Consider the following 18220-nt stretch of genomic DNA (forward strand, 5'->3'; position numbering starts at 1 on the left):
CTTGTTATATATTTAATATTTTTATATGCATGACTATTATATAGAGATGTGGCATAGTTTTATACAAACATACATGCACATATATATATATAACACAAATGTATAGATAACATGCTTATATGACTGTATATATGCATACTATACTATTTTAATGTGGCTTAATATATCATATGCATATACTCATACTATCAGGATAAATATCAACTACATTTTATATACAGAGGACAAAGAAAAACAGAAGAAAAGATACTTCATAAATAACTTGTTTTCATATACATATAAATTTTGTTAGTTTCTCTTACTACTATATATGTTATACATAGGATTAATTTGTTAGATTAGCTAAGACAATCCTCAGTCTCGTATCAAATTTATTTTTGCTTTTTTCATTAGCATAAAAGCATTTGTAAAATATTTTCATATAATTAATCATGAGACAAAAGGGAAAACCAGAAATAATGTCACGATATAAAAAGAAAGGGGAAAATATATTGATAAGATGTCACTGTCACTCAGCCTTAATACCTTCAGGTTGTTATACACTTTTATCTTGTTTCAATACTGGGAAGTAAGATTAAATAAGACATTGCACTCAGAAGGAAAACTAAGTAGATTAATTTCATCACTTGATTTCTTACTAATGCCATTCACTTTGGAAATTCCATTAAGCTGTGTTTCTTAACCTAGAATAGAATATTTGACTTAGGATAAATTATTCTTCAGTACAGGGATACAAATAAATTTTACTTTTGTTTTATCTATGATATTGTCTTTAATGAGTAAATGAATATCATTATAAAGGCAGTATCAATCTCATGATATATAATAATATATCCAAATTTTACTTCTAATTTAGTAAATTGATGCTCTATGGAGAGCAAAAATAAATAGAAATTGACAGTAGTTCCTAATATAATAAAGTGAGCATGTCTTATATCTCACAGTTTTATGGCAGCTACTTGACAATTTATTTTTTATTTATTAACATATCTATTAGTTTTTCAGGGTGTTTCTAACAATGCAATTATACTGGCAGGAAGAACAACTAGAAAATGTAATATAATCTTGAAAGTTTCAACAAGGGAGAATTACAAGTCTCATAAAGTGAAGCAGAGAATGAATGCTGTAAACCCTCATGTAAATTATTATTTACTGATATATTCTGGACTTTAGCTCAATACATTCACATGAAAATGACTGAAGTGATTTCAAACATATGTAACTCTAAACAGTGAATCATTGCATAATTTGGGATTCAAAAATCATTTATAGATGCTACAGTAAGTGATTATTCTTGAAAGTTGTAATTTTTCTGGCAGGAGAGTTGGGAAAGCATTTGTGAAAGGGAGTTCTAAAAGTTCATTGTTCTCCTCCACCATTGCCCTCTCCCACCTCCCAAAATTATGTGGAAGTCCTAAACTACAATGTTGTCAATTGCCACTAGGGAAGAAATTTGGATTAAAAACATAGAAAAGCTTTTAAATCTATAGGAACATTTGTGAAAAAAAAGGAAAGGATAGTGGGAAAGGATAGTTTTTGCACTATAGTTTTGGAACTATCAGGAGTAAGGAAGTCAGTTTTATTAGTAACTAGAAATACTGGCAAAATAAATCTAGAAAATCCAGAATTTTGTGAAAATACATTTCACTTATTAAAGCCACACAGTGTGTCGGAATTTAGTATAGGTTCCAAACTAAAGAAATAAGGGACTGCCCTCAGTAATTTCAGAATATGTACGATTATTTAAACACTATAAAAGAGTCACAGCATATGGTCAAATTCAGGAAGGTAGGAATGAGGTTAATTGAAATAAATCTTTTATGATCATACTTAAAATAGGGGTAGATTATTATTAATTTTTGACATTTCTTTTTTCTGTTTATTTGTAAGTAGTTATAAAAAGGTTACAATTCCATAAATCAGGTTATGAGTACGTTTCTTGGGTAACGTTAATTCTTCTATCATTTCATTTTTCCCTGCCTGTCCTTACTGTCAAGTTTTCTAGTTCAAGCTTTTTGTGTTTTGTTGTTGTTGTTGTTTGTGGGTGTTTTGTTTTTCTTTGTTTTGGTCAGTCTTGGGGCTTCAACTCAGGACCTGGGTGCTGTCCCTGAACTTTTGCTGTCAAGGCTATAACTCTACCACTTTGAGCCTCAACACTACTTCCAGCTTTCTGGTGGTTAATTGGAGATAACTATCTCAAGAATTTTCCTAGATAAAATGTAGTATTACATATTTTCATATTTTATTTAGAATAAACAGGAGTTAATACAATGAAATGTTTATAAATGTGCCTTGGCACAGAATAAGAAGACAAAGTATATTAACTATTAATACAGCATTTGCATTACTATAATTTTTTCTGATGATCATATTAATTTAGAATGTACTTGCTGAATAATTTAACTGAAGAATTTACCAAGGAAAAGTACTTTTTTTAAATAAATATAAGTGAGTGTATAGATTCATCTGAGAGGTTTATAAGAGGATGATAGATGGGGTGACACTAATCAGTTTGTACTCATAATTTGACTTGTCTAACTAATACCCTAATGTACAATTACTTAAAAATTTTAAAAACAAATTAAGAATGTATGATTTATGTATAAAAATGGAAAGCTAGGGACAGGATCATGGCCTACTGGTAGAGTGCTTGCCAAGTATTGATGAAGCCCTGGGTTCAATTTCCCTGTAGCACATAAAGAGAAAAAAAACAGAAGTGGTGCTGTGGCTCAAGTGGTAGAGCACTCGCCTTGAGAAAGCCCACAGGCAGTGTCCAGGCTCTGAGTTCAAGCCCCAAGATGGGAAAAAATAGCTCAACAGAAGTAAAAATCATTAACAAAACCTCAAGAGATTTTTTTCATTGAGGTGGGGATGTGGCCACTACTACACTGTTGGTGGGAGTGTAAATTCATTCAACCACTATGGAAAGCATTATGGCAGGTCCTCAAAAGACTAAACATAGAACTCCCCTAAGACCCAGCAATTCCACAACTGGACATTTACCAATCGTTCAGAAGCAAGGACATACTAAACCCACTAGCACAATGATGTTCATTGCAGCACTATTTCCCATAGCAATGACATGGAATCAATTCAGATGCCTCTCAGTAGAGGATTGGATTAAGAAGATGTGGTATTTATACACAATGGAATTATATGCTGTCATCAGAAAGAATATTGCCAGATTCATAAGGAAATGGAAAGATGGGAAAAATAATACTAAGTGAAGTAGGCCAGACCCAAAGGAACATTGGCTTAATGGTTTCCCTCCCTCATTTATAATAATTAGTATACATCTAGGACTCTCCTAGTAGAGGATTAGAATAGCTGAAAACCTAGGTACATAGGTCATATAGGATGAGACTAAATGAAAGGATCTCTAGGATATGGAAACAAGAGCTTTATCTTGTGTGATTGTTGTTCTTAATGATGTATTGTTATTTCTTTTGTCTTTTTTTGTCCTTATGATTAATCTCATATTGTTACTGTATCTGGGTTTGTTACCTGGCATATTGTATATAGATTTATTTGCTTATTTGAAATAGGAAAGGGAAGGAGGGAAAACAAGACGATTGGGATGGTGTGAGGGAGGGAAATGGGGACAAAAACATGAGAAGGGGTATCAATGTGTGGGAAGTAATGCATCTACTACCTGACAAATGTAACTGTCACTCCTCTATACATTGTCCTGATAGTTAAAAAAATATTTTTCAGTTGAGCAATAAAACTCTTGAATATTTAGGTTGTTTAAGACTGAATGTGCTGAATTTCTATGTCATACACAGTTTTGTAGTTCAAATGGGAGAAAAAGTCCATTTAAGAAAATATCAGCGGGCTGGGAGATTGGCTTAGTGGTGGGCTGCTTTCCTAGCATTTATGAAGACCTGGGTTTCAGTTCCACATATACATAGGAAAAATCAAGAAATGGTGCTGAGGCTCAATTGATAGAGCTCTAGCCTTGAGAAAGCCCAAGGACAGTGCTCAGGCCCTGAGTTCACGGCCCAGGACTGGCAAAAAAAAAAAAAAGAAAATATCAGCATACAGATTCTATTTGTGCAAGAGCTGGTAGGCTTTTTTTTTTAGCAGTGGCAATATTTTGTATTTTATTAAGAGAAAATGAAGTTTCAACTTTCTTTAACCTGCAGGTACACATTTTTTAAAAAAAAATTATTGTCAGGGTAAAGCATACAGGGGTTACAGTTACATTTGTCAGGTGCATTACTTCTTGCACATTGATACCCCTTCTTGTGTTTTGTGCCCATTTCCCTCCCCCCATCATATACCATGATGATATTTTTAATAAAAGTTCATGCTATGCTTAAATATTGGGTTGGGATTTGGTGGTCTCATTAGTTTCTTTCAGGACAAGCAAGACTGAATGGGTGGTGACCTGCTTCCAGGTAGCTGGGTGACAAAATGTGTTAATGACATTCAGTTAAATCACAAATGTAAAGTTGTCATCTGTGAAAGACAAGATGTTCATTCTTAAACACATTACTGTGGCAAAGGCTAAAATTAACCAAATGAGTTTTTTTTTAAAAAGTAATTCTGAGGGGTGACATTGGAAATGGTGATTTTTATGTTCAGAATCATATGGAATGGGGACTTTGCAGACTTTGTATTGTGAGAATTGTCTGTGTGCATGCAAAGCTGTGCAAAAATGAAGGGAATAGTCAGATCAGAGGGAAAGATTGGGCAGAGACTGGGTCAACCCTAGCTAATGTCCAACACTGAGCTTGCCAACCAGTCACCGGGAAAATTGACCTTCTGCACTGTTTTCTAGGAATAGATGTGAACACGAATCTATAATGAATTTTCTGAGATAGGCTCACATTTTGTCCAGAAACATAAAGCTACTTTTATAAGTAGTATATCCCCTTACCACTTAAATATTGGAGATCCATTTGAAAATGGGTTTCCTCAAGAAGAGATCGGGCTAACTGATTATTTCATTAAAAATTAAGAGCTTAATGTGCGGACTTGACACTATTTATGAAGTTCTAACAAAAGTGAAAAACTGTTTAAACACCTTTCCAAAAATGATATTTTGTCTTAATCTATGAAATGTGAAGAAGTTCACTTTTAGGACAGTGTGAAGGCATTTGAGTAGTTTAAGTTTTTGTAAGATAAGTTTTAATAACTCATAAAGATATAAATAACACAGGGATGAGGTTTCAGCCAGCCAATACTCACTATGACTATCCCTGATATGTTTTAACTTTATTTTAAAATATTTTAATGCAAGATATTTCTGTGAGAAGAAATATAATAATTCATTATCTTGATATTTATACATTTGCAAAGGATAATTAAGTGCAGTCCAAGGAATTTAAATAACTTTCTAAATGCACTGGCCTTTATTCTTTGCTAACAGATAAACAACAACACAAACTATAAATAAAGCTTTCTTTATAGCTAAATAATTTCTTCTAAACTATAATATTAAATTAAGTTTCATTTTTACTTAAGAAATAAAGCACAATAGGACAGCAGCTTGCCTGTTCAAAAGTTTAATATGGAAATCATGTTAGGAATATCAGTATTCTCATAGGGTTGCTTTTTTCCAGGAAGCATTCGGCAAAGAAGAAAGCAGACTAGTCAAATTTAATAAGGCCCACTGATTCTGACTTATTATCTGCCTCACTCAGGATTGGCAATCTCTTTCAAGTGACATAAACATGTAATTCAAGAATGATGGCTTGTAATAAAGTATTATATTCCATAACAGTTGTTCTGTTTGGATTTGTGGAAAAAAAATCCAGAACAGTGTTACTCCTTATGCTTAACTTACTAAGCAAATTTTAAATCCTTTGAGGAAATAATAATTCAACATAGACCAAACAGAAATTTTTGGCTTGTCAACATTTTTAAATATTTAAATAAATTGCTCTTTTACTTCCATTGAGCACTAAAATCTGCATATTACAGAACTTGACTTGTAAGAAAAGAATTATTTATAATTTTTACTTGCATAGAAATGTAAAGAAATTTTCTTATGTGATAAAAATAATCCCTTTTATTAAAAGTAATGTGAATCTGGACTCTGGTGGCTCATGCCTGTAATCCTAGATACTCAGGATACTGAGACCTGAGCATTGGAGTTCTAAGACAGCCCCAAAAGGAAGGTCCCTGAGAGTCATATATCCAGTTAACCACCAAAAACCAGAAGTGGAAGTGTGGTTCAAAGTGAGATAAAAAGTTTAGGGACAGTGCTCAGGTCCTGAGTTCAAAAAGTAAAATCTATCTATCTATTAATCTATCTATCTATGTGTATATATCTGTAGATATATGTATAGACAGATGTATATAAATATATATGTATATCTATATTTATATCTATATATTTCTATTTATAATATGAAAATATTTTGCTTTGTAGTCAAGTCAAAGCTGCTTCAAAATCTCTAGAACCATAGTCAGATAGGAGAAAAACAATCATTCCCCTATATTATTTCTTTCTTCTATAATTCCTCTTTGAGAAGAAACTGACAAATGTTTCCATTAAAACAATAAGTGTATAGAGGATAAGAAAGTGAGGAGACTCATGGAATCATTGTGGAAGCTCGTGCCTTTCAGCTAGCACACTGAATGATTGTCTATTTGTGTTTATAATCAGATTCACTAACTTTCCAGGTAGTTCAATTAAATGGTACCTCATTAATGCATTAGAAAATAGAAAGCCAACTTGCAATATTTTAAATGACCTCAATTGAATCATCTGAGAAACTAAACTGAAATTGAGCTCTCTAAAGAATTGACCTGGAAAAGCCTGAGTCTGCCATTGTAATCCCTTTAAATGAAATTATCCCTTCTAATTATTTACTTGCTTTTTAATTCACTTAAATTTTCTCTTTATTTCCTATAATTCATCTCACCTTTGTCCTGGGCTTGCTTTCATCATCATGCTGTGCTGTTGACTTTGTATCTCAAGTCGTTGTCATTCTGGAAGTTGTCCTTAGTTTCAATGAATGTTGGCCAGAATTTTAGTCTGTGAGAACTAAGTGCTTCTTGTGATGTGGCATGAACACAGCCTGAATGGAAATAAGTATCCTCCATTCTCCAACCAAGAGCTCAAATCTGGAAGGAAAAGCCGTAGCACCAAGCAAGCATGCCAATGAGACTCTATCTAGTTCCCTTTTCTGCAGGTGTGAATAGCAAGATATATGCGCAGAGCCCTGGGTAAATACTTCTTGAGTGAACTGAATGAGTAAATACACATGCCTGAAATAATGAGAATGATTTCCTTAAGCCACCATCACAAAGCAGGCTCATTACTTTATAGTATGCTATGCTCTGTAAGTAAACATTACCTCTCAGCTCCATCCTTCCTTTTCTTAGACTGACTTTGGATTTTTCTAGAAAGGTACAATAGTATAGTAATTGCAAAATTCTAAGTTCATTTCCAAGATCTAGAATACATAAGCCTAAATGTATTTTTTTTTCTTGTGGGTTATGGGGCTTGAACTTGGCCTGGGCCCTGTCCCTTAGCTTTTCAGGTCAAGGCTAGTTCTCTGCCTTTGAGCCAAGCCCCACTTCCTGTTCTCTAGAGGTTAATTGGAGATAAGAGTCTCAAGTCCTCTTGTGCCCGGGCTGGCTTTGAACCTTGATCCTCAGATCTCAGCCTCCTGAGTAGCTAGGATTACAGGCGTGAGCCACTGCACCTGGCTCCACACTTTCTGCCACCTCAGAATAATGAGGAAGAGTTTTTAAAGCAATTTGTTTTTCTGATGTCCTATGGAATATTACTACTAAAAGAAAATAACCCATTAAACAATTATAACTCAAGAACTGCAGCACACATACCCATTTGCAAGATTAATCTTTATTTAAAGCCACACATGAAGTGAATGCTCTGTATTGATAGAAAACACTCTGCCCAGGTCCTCAGCAATGGATTCTTTAAGTGCAAGTTCCTCCTTTGATTCTTGCTGCAGTGTGATCTCTTTATGCTTCCTGTTATTCTGCATTGCCCGAGGCCATACTTCTGTGAATCCTTAGCATGTTACTGCTGCCCTCTCTGCTTGCCTTTACCCTCATTTCAGCTCACTTTACAGCAACAGTCCACTGTCCTGTTGACTTCTAGCTTCCGTACATGTACTGCTCAGTGAAATTCTGCTACCATGAATATTGCTTCAATGTTGCTCTGCCGGTTATGTGAAAGGAATCTTTCTTGTTGCTGTGTTCCATTTCTGCCCTTCAGTCGTGCTCAGAGGTAGGTTGATGAAAGAAACTCTGAAGACATGTAACTTAGGAATTATGAGGTGTTTCTGGACTGCACCTACCCTACTTAGGGTGCAGTGGCTGTTCCAGCATTCTTGCCTAAAGCTGAGTACTCAGATTCCTTTGTAAAGGCCTCCTAAGCCCGTCCTTATCTGTACACATCCACTGCAATAAATAAGACTCAACCATTGAATTCCTTATTTTTCTCCACGTTTTTTTTTAACCATGAATACCAAGTAGAGAATATTGATGGTTTACTCAGGAATGTATGCCTTGTTGTGTTACACATCTATGCCTAAAAATACGGATGCAATGTGAAATATTTATACCATGCTGTCACTGTAGCTGATGTTGTTATCTGATGTACTGTATATACATTTATTTGAATTAGGGAAGAAAAGGGAAGCAACAAAACAAAGGACAAAGAGTGAGCCAATGTAACAGTGAAAATCACAATTTGTTGCAAATGAACTTTACAACCTGGAGGTGGTAAGGGGAGGGAAAGTGAGAGAAAAATATGGGAGGGGTAACGATGGTTGAGAAGAAACGTACTCACTACCTTACTTATGTAACTGTAACCCCTCTGAACATCACCCTGCCAATAAAATTAAATTAAAAAAATAAGTTGAGAAATGAGATAAAATATGACAATATTCAAGTTGTTTTACTATTAGTTTTCATACTTTCCATTCTTTATTGAATCCATTTGTCATGAAACTATTGTCATGTAGGTTAAATATTTTATTTTCTCTAGAAACAGAACCTCTTCCATACACACTCAAACCTTAGAGTAAAAGTAAGTATCTCAGTAACTTTAGTAAACTTCAAACCTCTGGGAAATACAATAGTTGCCTTTATATTTTCAAGTGTTAAGAACTTTTAAATGAACATGGAAATATTTATTCCAATAGATTATCACCGGTACCTAAGCTATGTATTTCCCTTAATATTTTTAAGTACTGAAAAACAATGGTACTGAATTGAAATAAATGTAAACAGAATGCAAATTGCTCTATTGATTTTATGTTGTTTTCTAAACAATTCATTTTATTTTGAGACAGTTTCCAAATTTGGATAGGTTGCAAGAATAAAATCCCCCTTTATATATTTCTTTTCTTTTGTAGACACATTATTTTATGTGCATTTGTGTGTGTGTGTGTGTGTGTGTGTGTGTGTGTGTGTGTGTGTAGGTGTGGTACGTACATTTTTTTCAGAACATAAGAATTTGTCTCAGGTATCACAATACTTTATCTCTGCAAGTACTCAATTTTCATTTACAAAGAGAGAGAGATTTTTTCATGTAACTAGTACAAGAATAAATTTTGGAATTTTAGAACAATGTAACATTTTATTCTAACCTACAGTATTTTGTTTGATTTACTCAGTGGTTCCATTAATGACCTTAGGTAGGAGACAGTCCAGTTCACAGAATAAAGGAAGTTTGGATGCCTCTTTAGTGCTTTTCAATATAGGAGAGTTTGTCAACCTTGTTTTGACTTTCCTGACATTGACATTTCTGGAAGAATGCAAGCCAGTTATTTTATAGACTAGCCCTCAGTTCAGATTTGTCTGATGTTTCCTCTTGATTAGATTCAGGGGCTATGCATTTTTGGCTGAAACATGCATTAAGTGCTTCTTTGTCTTCAGAGCATCAGAATGGAAGTAACAATATTTGAGGGAAATATTTGATGATAATTTTGATTAGCCATTTAAAATGTTGCTCATTATCCACTAAATAATTACTGCTCTTCTTTTTTTTCTAATTAGTATCTAATTTGAGGTGTTCTATTTTGAGAATATAGAAATATATTTTGCTTCCTCAATTATTCTTCATCATTTTTCATTTGAGTATTCAGACATGGATGTTTCTTAACACAATCAATCTTTATGATTTTATAAAGGTAATTATCTAAGATTATTATTTTCTATACATATAAACAGATATTTTACAGAAATTGAGGATTCTCTTCTTGATTTATTTATTCTTTTATTTTTTGTTGATCTGCATAGTTGCACTTACTTTAAAGAAGCAGACTTGTGCATTTGGTTTCATTTGATATTTTCATTATATATTTTGATGTTGCTCAAATTTGGTTAACAGAAATCTTCATGTTCATTTCTCTCTGCTAAGGCTAAGTAATAGTTGAAACTACTCTCTGAGTTTTGGCATTTATGTAGCTTCAATAGCAATTTTAATAATTTTGTAATCTATAAACTTATCTTTATTTACTTCTGTTTGTTGAACATTTTTGTAGAGTAAATCTTTACTTGTAATGTCTCAGTATTTCTGGAACTAATGGTAAACAGACACATAATTGTTTAATATATTACTAGATTCAACTCCAGTGAGGTTATCTCAACTAAGAGACAAGAAAGCACAAGAGGATAGGGTGAGAGAAATTGGGAGAAAAACATAGGAATGGGTATCAACATTCAAGAAATAATGTACCCACTACCTGATGAATGTAACTGTAACCCCTCTATATGTCACCCTGACAATAACATACAATAAAAAAGAGACAAAAATCCTATCACCTATTACATTTTTAACTTTTGTTAATTTTTTAAATGTAAGAAATGACATTTCATTCTGATTTAATCAGAATTTTGCTAGTGATAAGTAAAGTTCAAAGTCATTGTGGTATTATTAAAATCAAAGCAGAATTAAATGAATTGGAGTCCAAAAAACTATAGAAAGAATAAAAAAAAACAAGGAGTTGGTCTTTCAAAAAAATAACAAAATTGACAGACCCTTAGGAAATCTTACCAAAAAAAAGGAGCACACGAAACATAAGCCATATAATGAATGATTGTTGTTCTTAAGGTACTATGTTATCTCTCATCTCTTTTGCTGTCCCTTGGTTATCTCATATTGTTACAGTATCTCACTTTGTTACCTGATATATCAGATATATTTGTATTTGGTTATTTGAAATTGGATAGGGAATGGGGGAAAACAAGATGAGAGGTGGGGGTGTGGGGGAGGGAAATGGGGACCAAGACGTGTGAAAGGGTATCAATGTATGGGAATTAATGCACCATCTATCTGGCAAATGTCATGTAACCCTTCTATTAATTACAATAAAAATATATGAAAAAAATAAACAAAATCACAGATGAGAATGGTAATATCACAACAGAAATTACCAAGATCAAGAGCATCATAAGCGAATACTTTTCAAATCTTTATGCCAACAAATTTGAAAATTTAGAAGAAATGGATGAATTTCTAGCCAATATTAACATACCCACACTGAACCAAGAGACCTAATCCAACTAACCAACCTATTTCAAGCACTGAAATGGAAATGACAATAAGAGAACTCCCATCCAAAAAAAGCCCAGGGACAGATGGATTCACAGCTGAATTCTACAATGTCTTCAAAGCAGACCTCACACAAACACTCCTCAAGCTCTTTAACAAAATTGAAAACAAAGGCTCTTTGCCAAACTCACTCTACAAAGCCACTATAACTCTCATCCCAAAACCAGACAGAGATTTACCAAAGAAAGAGAATTATAGACCCATTTCTTTGATGAATATTGACACAAAATTTCTCAACAAAATACTGGCCAACCATCCTCAGCAAGTCATCAAAAAATTATACACTATGAACAAACAGGATTCATCACAGGGATTCAAAGCTGGTTCAACATACACAAGTCAATTCATATAATTCAACACATCAACAGGAGCAAGGACAAGAATCACATGATTGTCTCAGTAGATGCAGAAAAGGCATTTGACAAGATCAAACACTCCTTTATGCTAAAAGCTCTGGAGAAACTAGGAATCCATGGAACATTCCTCAATGTAATAAAGGCTGTGTATGACAAACAAACAGCTAGTATTATACTTAATGGTGAAAAGCTAAAGCCATTCCCTCTAAAATCAGGAACAAGACAAGGATGCCTAATCTCTCCACTCCTCTTTAATATAGTATTAGAATTCCTAGCCAGACCAATAAGACAAAAATCAAACATAAAGGGGATCCATATAGGAAAAGAGGAAGTGAAACTCCCTCTTTGCAGTTGACATGATTCTGTATTTAAAGAACCCTTTAGACTCTATTCCCAAGCTGCTTGAGTTGATTCAAAGCTTTGGAAGGGTAGCAGGGTATAAAATTAACCCTCAAATATCACGCGCTATCCCTGTCCCTCAAGGAAGACAGCTAGCTTAAGCAGGATCCTTTATTCTTCTTCTCCTCCTCTCCTTCTTCTCTCCAGGCCGCTATATACAGGCAGTGGGCCAATCAACTCATGCCAGCTCGCTCAGGCCCTCCAATCACGGCTTCACACGCTCCAGTCATGCACCCTTCATGCATCCGGCCATGCAGAGACCAGGCTTCCGCTAACAATGGCAGCACTCCCCCAAATGGATGCCAGCCGTCATCCGGTCATGTGGTGGATATCCCTGAGTCACACAGCCACCAACACCGCAGGCGGCCCCACAGTGAAAGGGGGATGCGCGCCTCCAGGTCCCGACACTGCACAGGAGGGGCCGGGCTCCCCACACTCAAAAATCAACTGCCTTCCCTTATGCCAACAATGAGAGGAACGAGGCAACAATCAGGAAAGCAACTTCTTTTGCAATAGCCTCAAAGAAAATAAAGTACCTAGGGATTACCTTAACTAAGAATGTAAAGTACCTTTTGATGAAAAATTTCAAACCCTGAAAAAGGAAAATAAAGTAGAACTGAGGAAATGGAAAAACTCCCATGCTTCTGGATTTGAAGAATTAAAATCATGAAACTGGCAATCTTTCCAAGGGATGTCTACAAATTCAATGCAATACCCATCAATATCCCTATTTCATTTTTTAAAGAAATAGAAGAGGCCATCCAAAACTTCATATGGAATAATAAAGACCAAACATAGCAAAAACACTTCTTAGCAGAAAGAACAGTACAGGAGGAATTTCAATACCAAACTTTAGACTCTATTACATAGCTATAGTGACCAAAACAAGAACAGGCCTGAAGACCAATGGCATAGACTGAGGACCCAGATATTAACCCACAGACCTATGGCCACCTAATCTTTGATAAGGGAGCCAAAAAATAGAATGGAAGAAAGACAGCCACTTCAACAAGTGTGCTAGCAGAACTGGTTAAGCACCTGCAGAAAATTAAGTTGGATCCTTCTTTGTCACCCTGCACCAGGATTAACTCCAAATGTATCAAAGATCTGGAGGTAAGAGCAGATACACTGAAAACTCTACAAGAAGGAATAGGGGATACACGAGGTCTCCTTGGCAGAGGTCGAAATTTTCTTAATAAGGACCAAGAATCACAACAAATCAGAGAAAGTCTGGATAAGCTCTGCATTAAACTGCAGAGCTTTTGTTTGGCAAAGGACATAGCTAGCAAATTAACTAGAAAGCCTACAGAGTGGGAGAAGATCTTTACTAACCATAAAACAGACAAAGGCCTCATATCTAAAATATATCAACAGATAAAAAATTGAATCACTCCAAAACTAATCTCCAAAGAAACAACCATCCCATTAATAGATGGGCCAAAGACTTAAAGAGAGTCTTCTCTGAAGAAGAAATAAGATTGGCCTATGAACACCTGAAGAAATGCTCCACATCTCTGGCCATAAAGGAAATGCAAATCAAAACAACTCTAAGATTCTACCTCACTCCAGTTATAATGGCCAGGATCAAAAAATCTAATAACAACATATACTGGCAGGGATGTGGCCAGGAGGGATCACTACTACACTGTTAGTGGGAGTGCAAACTTCTTCAACCACTGTGGTAAGCAGTATGACAGTTCCTCAAAAGACTGAACATAGAGCTCCCCTATGACCCAGCAATTCCACTACTTGGCATTTACCCAATTGTCCAGAAACAAGGACATTCTAAATCCACTAGCACAACGATGTTCATTGCAGCACTGTTTACCATAGCAAAGATATGGAACCAGCCCATATGCCCCTCAGTTGATGAATGGATCAACAAGATGTGGTATTTGTACACAATGGAATTCTATGCTGCTGTCAGAAAGAATGATATAGTTTCATTTGTAAGGAAATGGAAAGACTTTGAAAAAATCATATTAACTGAAGTAAGCCAGACTCAAAGGAACATAGGCTCAATGGTTTCCTTCATTTGTCATAATCAGTAGAAACCTTGGGCTCTCCTAGCAGAGATTTGCAATAGAGCAAAACCTAGATTCATATGGCCATATAGTATGATGCTAAATGAAAGGACCTCCAGGATATAGAAACAAAAGACAGGTAATAAGTGATTGTTGTCCTTATTGTACTATGTTATCTCTCATCTCATCTCTTTTATTGTCCCTTGTTTATCTCCTATTGTTACAATATTTCACCTTGTTATCTGATATATTGTATATATGCATATTTTGATATTTGAAATCTGATAGGGAAGGGCAGAAAACATGATGAGATGAGGAGGTGGGCTGAAGGAATTGAGGACCAAGACATGAGAAATGTTATCGATGTTTGTGAAGTAATGCACCTTCTATCTGGTGAATATCATGTAACTTTTCTATTAATTACAAGAAAAATATTTGGAAAAAACAATGTCATTGTGAATCCATTCCTCTCCTTTCCTTCCTTCCTTCCTTCCTTCCTTCCTTCCTTCCTTCCTTCCTTCCTTCCTTCCCTCCTTCCTTCCTGCTTGCTTTCTTTCTTTCTTTCTTTCTTTCTTTCTTTCTTTCTTTCTTTCTTTCTGTCTGTCTTTCTATCTTTCTTCCTTTCTTTCTTTCCTTTGCTCAAGCCTAGAGCTGTGTTACTTGAGCTATACCTCCACTTATGGCTTTTTCTGTATATGTGGAACTGAGGAATCAAATTTAGGGCTTTGCGCATGCTTGCTGAGCACTCTACTACTATTAGGCCCTCATGTCTTTTTGCCTCCCCTCGCTCTTTCTCTGTTTTGTAATACTTTGGGTGTCTGTTCTTCTCCATTTGTAAGAAGGTTTAATGAGCTTTATATCATGTTAGCTAATTCTAACATCCCTTTGTGGTAATCATTTGCTCTTTTTTCAGTTGCTTAGCTGTATAGAACAGGTGTTGCATTCAGCTTTATTTTGTGATTTATAAATAAGTTTCACCCTTGGTATACCAAATTTTGACCCAGGTTTTCATGTATTATCATTTAGTTATACTATATGTACATATTTGTTTACCTAAAATGCATACTTATGTACGATTATTTTCACATTATTATATCTTTATAAGTTAAGTTTATTCCTAGAAAATTCATTTAGCTACTTCTGTATCATTTATATGAATTTAAACTTACTTCCTGTTTTGTCAATTATATAGCACACTTTTTTAGTTTTTCCTTTTGCATTTCCATGAATTAGAACTTTTCATTCTTCTTTCTTTCTCTTCTGTCTCTCCTTTCAGGAGTTTTATACATCATTTCAATTTTACCATGACACGTCACAATTACACTTCTCTCTGTTTTCTAGTATTTTTTTTCCTTCATTTGAAATAAAAAAATATTTTGGTTATTTTTGCAATCTTGAAATCAGGAAAACTATACCAATTGGTGGCTATATGAGCCAAGTAATGCTCCTTGAGCTCTTCCAGCACTATAGTAGTTGTTTAATTGATTTATAACTGAATGATATTGTGACTAAACACAGAATCTTTGGTTCATCTATTCTGCTCTTAACTTTGTGCTTCAAACTATGATGCCTGCCCAGCTTATTTCGACTACTGATCATTTGACTGTTTTTCTTTGTCCTTTAAACCTGAAAAATTCTTGTTCATCATAGAAGTTACAAATTTTTGCCACTATATATGTGGAATGCATTATTTCATATCAATTTTACTATACATGTAGTAGGTCTAGACTTAGGTTTCCTACCATTTATATAAAGTTTCTCAAGTATAAATTTCATTATTAGTTTAGAATGCATTAATTTCTTATCTTTTACTATGAATAATATTGCATTTCAAAGTAATGTTGCATCTGTTATAATTTCCATTTATATTTTTTAACTTTATTAATTTATGTGATAATTATCACCTTCATTTCTGTAATTGTTTCCCCAAATTTCTTCAATTCCTCAATCATTTTTACTTGAATTTGGTGTGTGTGTGTGTGTGTGTGTGTGTGTGTGTGTGTGTGTGTGTATTTGTGTGTATATACACAAATTAGGGAAGAAGTCTGGTTATTGAACTGAATTCAGGTCCTTAAGTTATACCACTTAATCATTAATTCAGCCTGATGTTTTTGGTTTGTTTTTTGGATGTTAAATTTGCTTTTAGCCTCAAATTCAGTCCTTCTATATCTGCTTCCTAAGTAGGTAAAATTAGAGCTATGTACCACTATGTTCAACCATAACCTTTTTCTAGCATCTTAATTTATTCTTTCTTACAGTTTTTCTTTCAATTCCCCACTACAGTTTATCAAATATTTCTCTAATTTCATACTATGGTTGTCTTCCTAGTTTTCTTTTATTTGGTTCTCAATACATGCAATTACATTTTAAAGTTCTCTAATGTTTGGAAGGGATATGAAAATTGTTAACTAAAATATTTTATTCTTACTGTGTAATTCTTTCTTGAGAGAGATGTAATGAAATTGGTCTTTTCCCCAGATTTCCATTTCTTATGCTAGATTTTTTGGTAAAGAGCTTTTGTGATTAGTTCAGTAGAACACAGTTTTCCTACTGACATTGTTCTTAGTGGGGAAGAGAAACCTTTTGGTGCAATCTTTCTTATTATTTTTCATGCTTTCTTATTTTTTTCTTCTACTTCTTCCTAGCCATTCACTATCATTTCTTCAAGTACTATGACCTCTTTAGTTCTATGACACAGAAATGAACATTTCTTCAAAGATGGATAACATCTGGAGACAATTATCTTATTAATCCAGCATCTACTCAAGGACTTAGAAATGATCTTATGAATGATGTAATGAAATCATATATAGGAAATTACTAAATGTATCTGTCAACTCATGTTCATTTTTACTACTAAAGTATGAAAAGGGAAAGAGCAAATATGATTGATCAAAGAAAATCCTCAGCCAATGGAGTAATTTTATTCTAGTTACAGTTTAAACCTCCATGTAACTAGTTCATAGCATGAGTAGATAAAATTTTACTGCTTCTTTTTAGTCATAAAAAACTTTCATTGAAAAACTTCTCAACAAAATACTGGCCAATCCGATTCAACAACTCATCAGAAAATTATTGATGATGATAAAAGAGTCCAATGAAAACTTAAGATAAATATATTAAAAACATCAATAGATTGTAGTGAAGGATATTTACTTAATCACATGGTAAGATGTTAATTTTTATTAGTCTAAGGTTAATATAGATTTTATTAAATACTATGCAAAAATTTAAAGTACAGTGGCTGGGAGTTTAGCCTAGTGGTAGAGTTCTTGCCTTGCATGTACAAAGACTAGAGTTTGATTCCTCAGAATCACATACATAGAAAAAGCCAGAAATGTTGCTGTGGCTCAGGTGGTAGAGCTCTAACCTTGAGAAAGACCAAGGACAGTGATCACGCCCTGAGTTTAAGAACTGGCAAAAATTTTTAAAAAGTTTAAAGTACACACAAAGTCATTCTTTGGCCAGTAAAGAAAAATAAATTCTTAGAAAAAGCCTGAGAAGGAGCCAGTAGTGTGGCCTAATGGCAGAGTACTTGCATAGCATGCATGAAATCCTGGCTTCAATTCCTCAGTACCATGTACACAGAAAATGAAAGAAGGATAGGCAAAAAAAAAAGTTTGAGAAGTACTTTAAAATATGGAATGACCAAATTGTTTTATAAAGACAGGTGATATTTCCCAATTTAAGTATCTATGGAGACTTAAGTTGATGGGGTAGAATGAAGATTTGTCCATCCAAAAGAACCTTTACCATGTGCTAAGAAATACATAATTAGAACTAGAATTATAGCGGTGTTGATAAAGATGCAAAAGAATACATAAAAGAAAACTCAGGAAATGCTCTAAGTAAAAATTACCGATTAAGTCTGCTTAATGGTAGAATCTGGGAGAAAA

This window comes from Megascapheus bottae, chromosome 13 (assembly GCF_031878675.1).
Source record: "Megascapheus bottae isolate mThoBot1 chromosome 13, mThoBot2.hap1, whole genome shotgun sequence".
In the NCBI taxonomy this organism is placed as follows: Eukaryota; Metazoa; Chordata; class Mammalia; order Rodentia; family Geomyidae; genus Megascapheus; species Megascapheus bottae.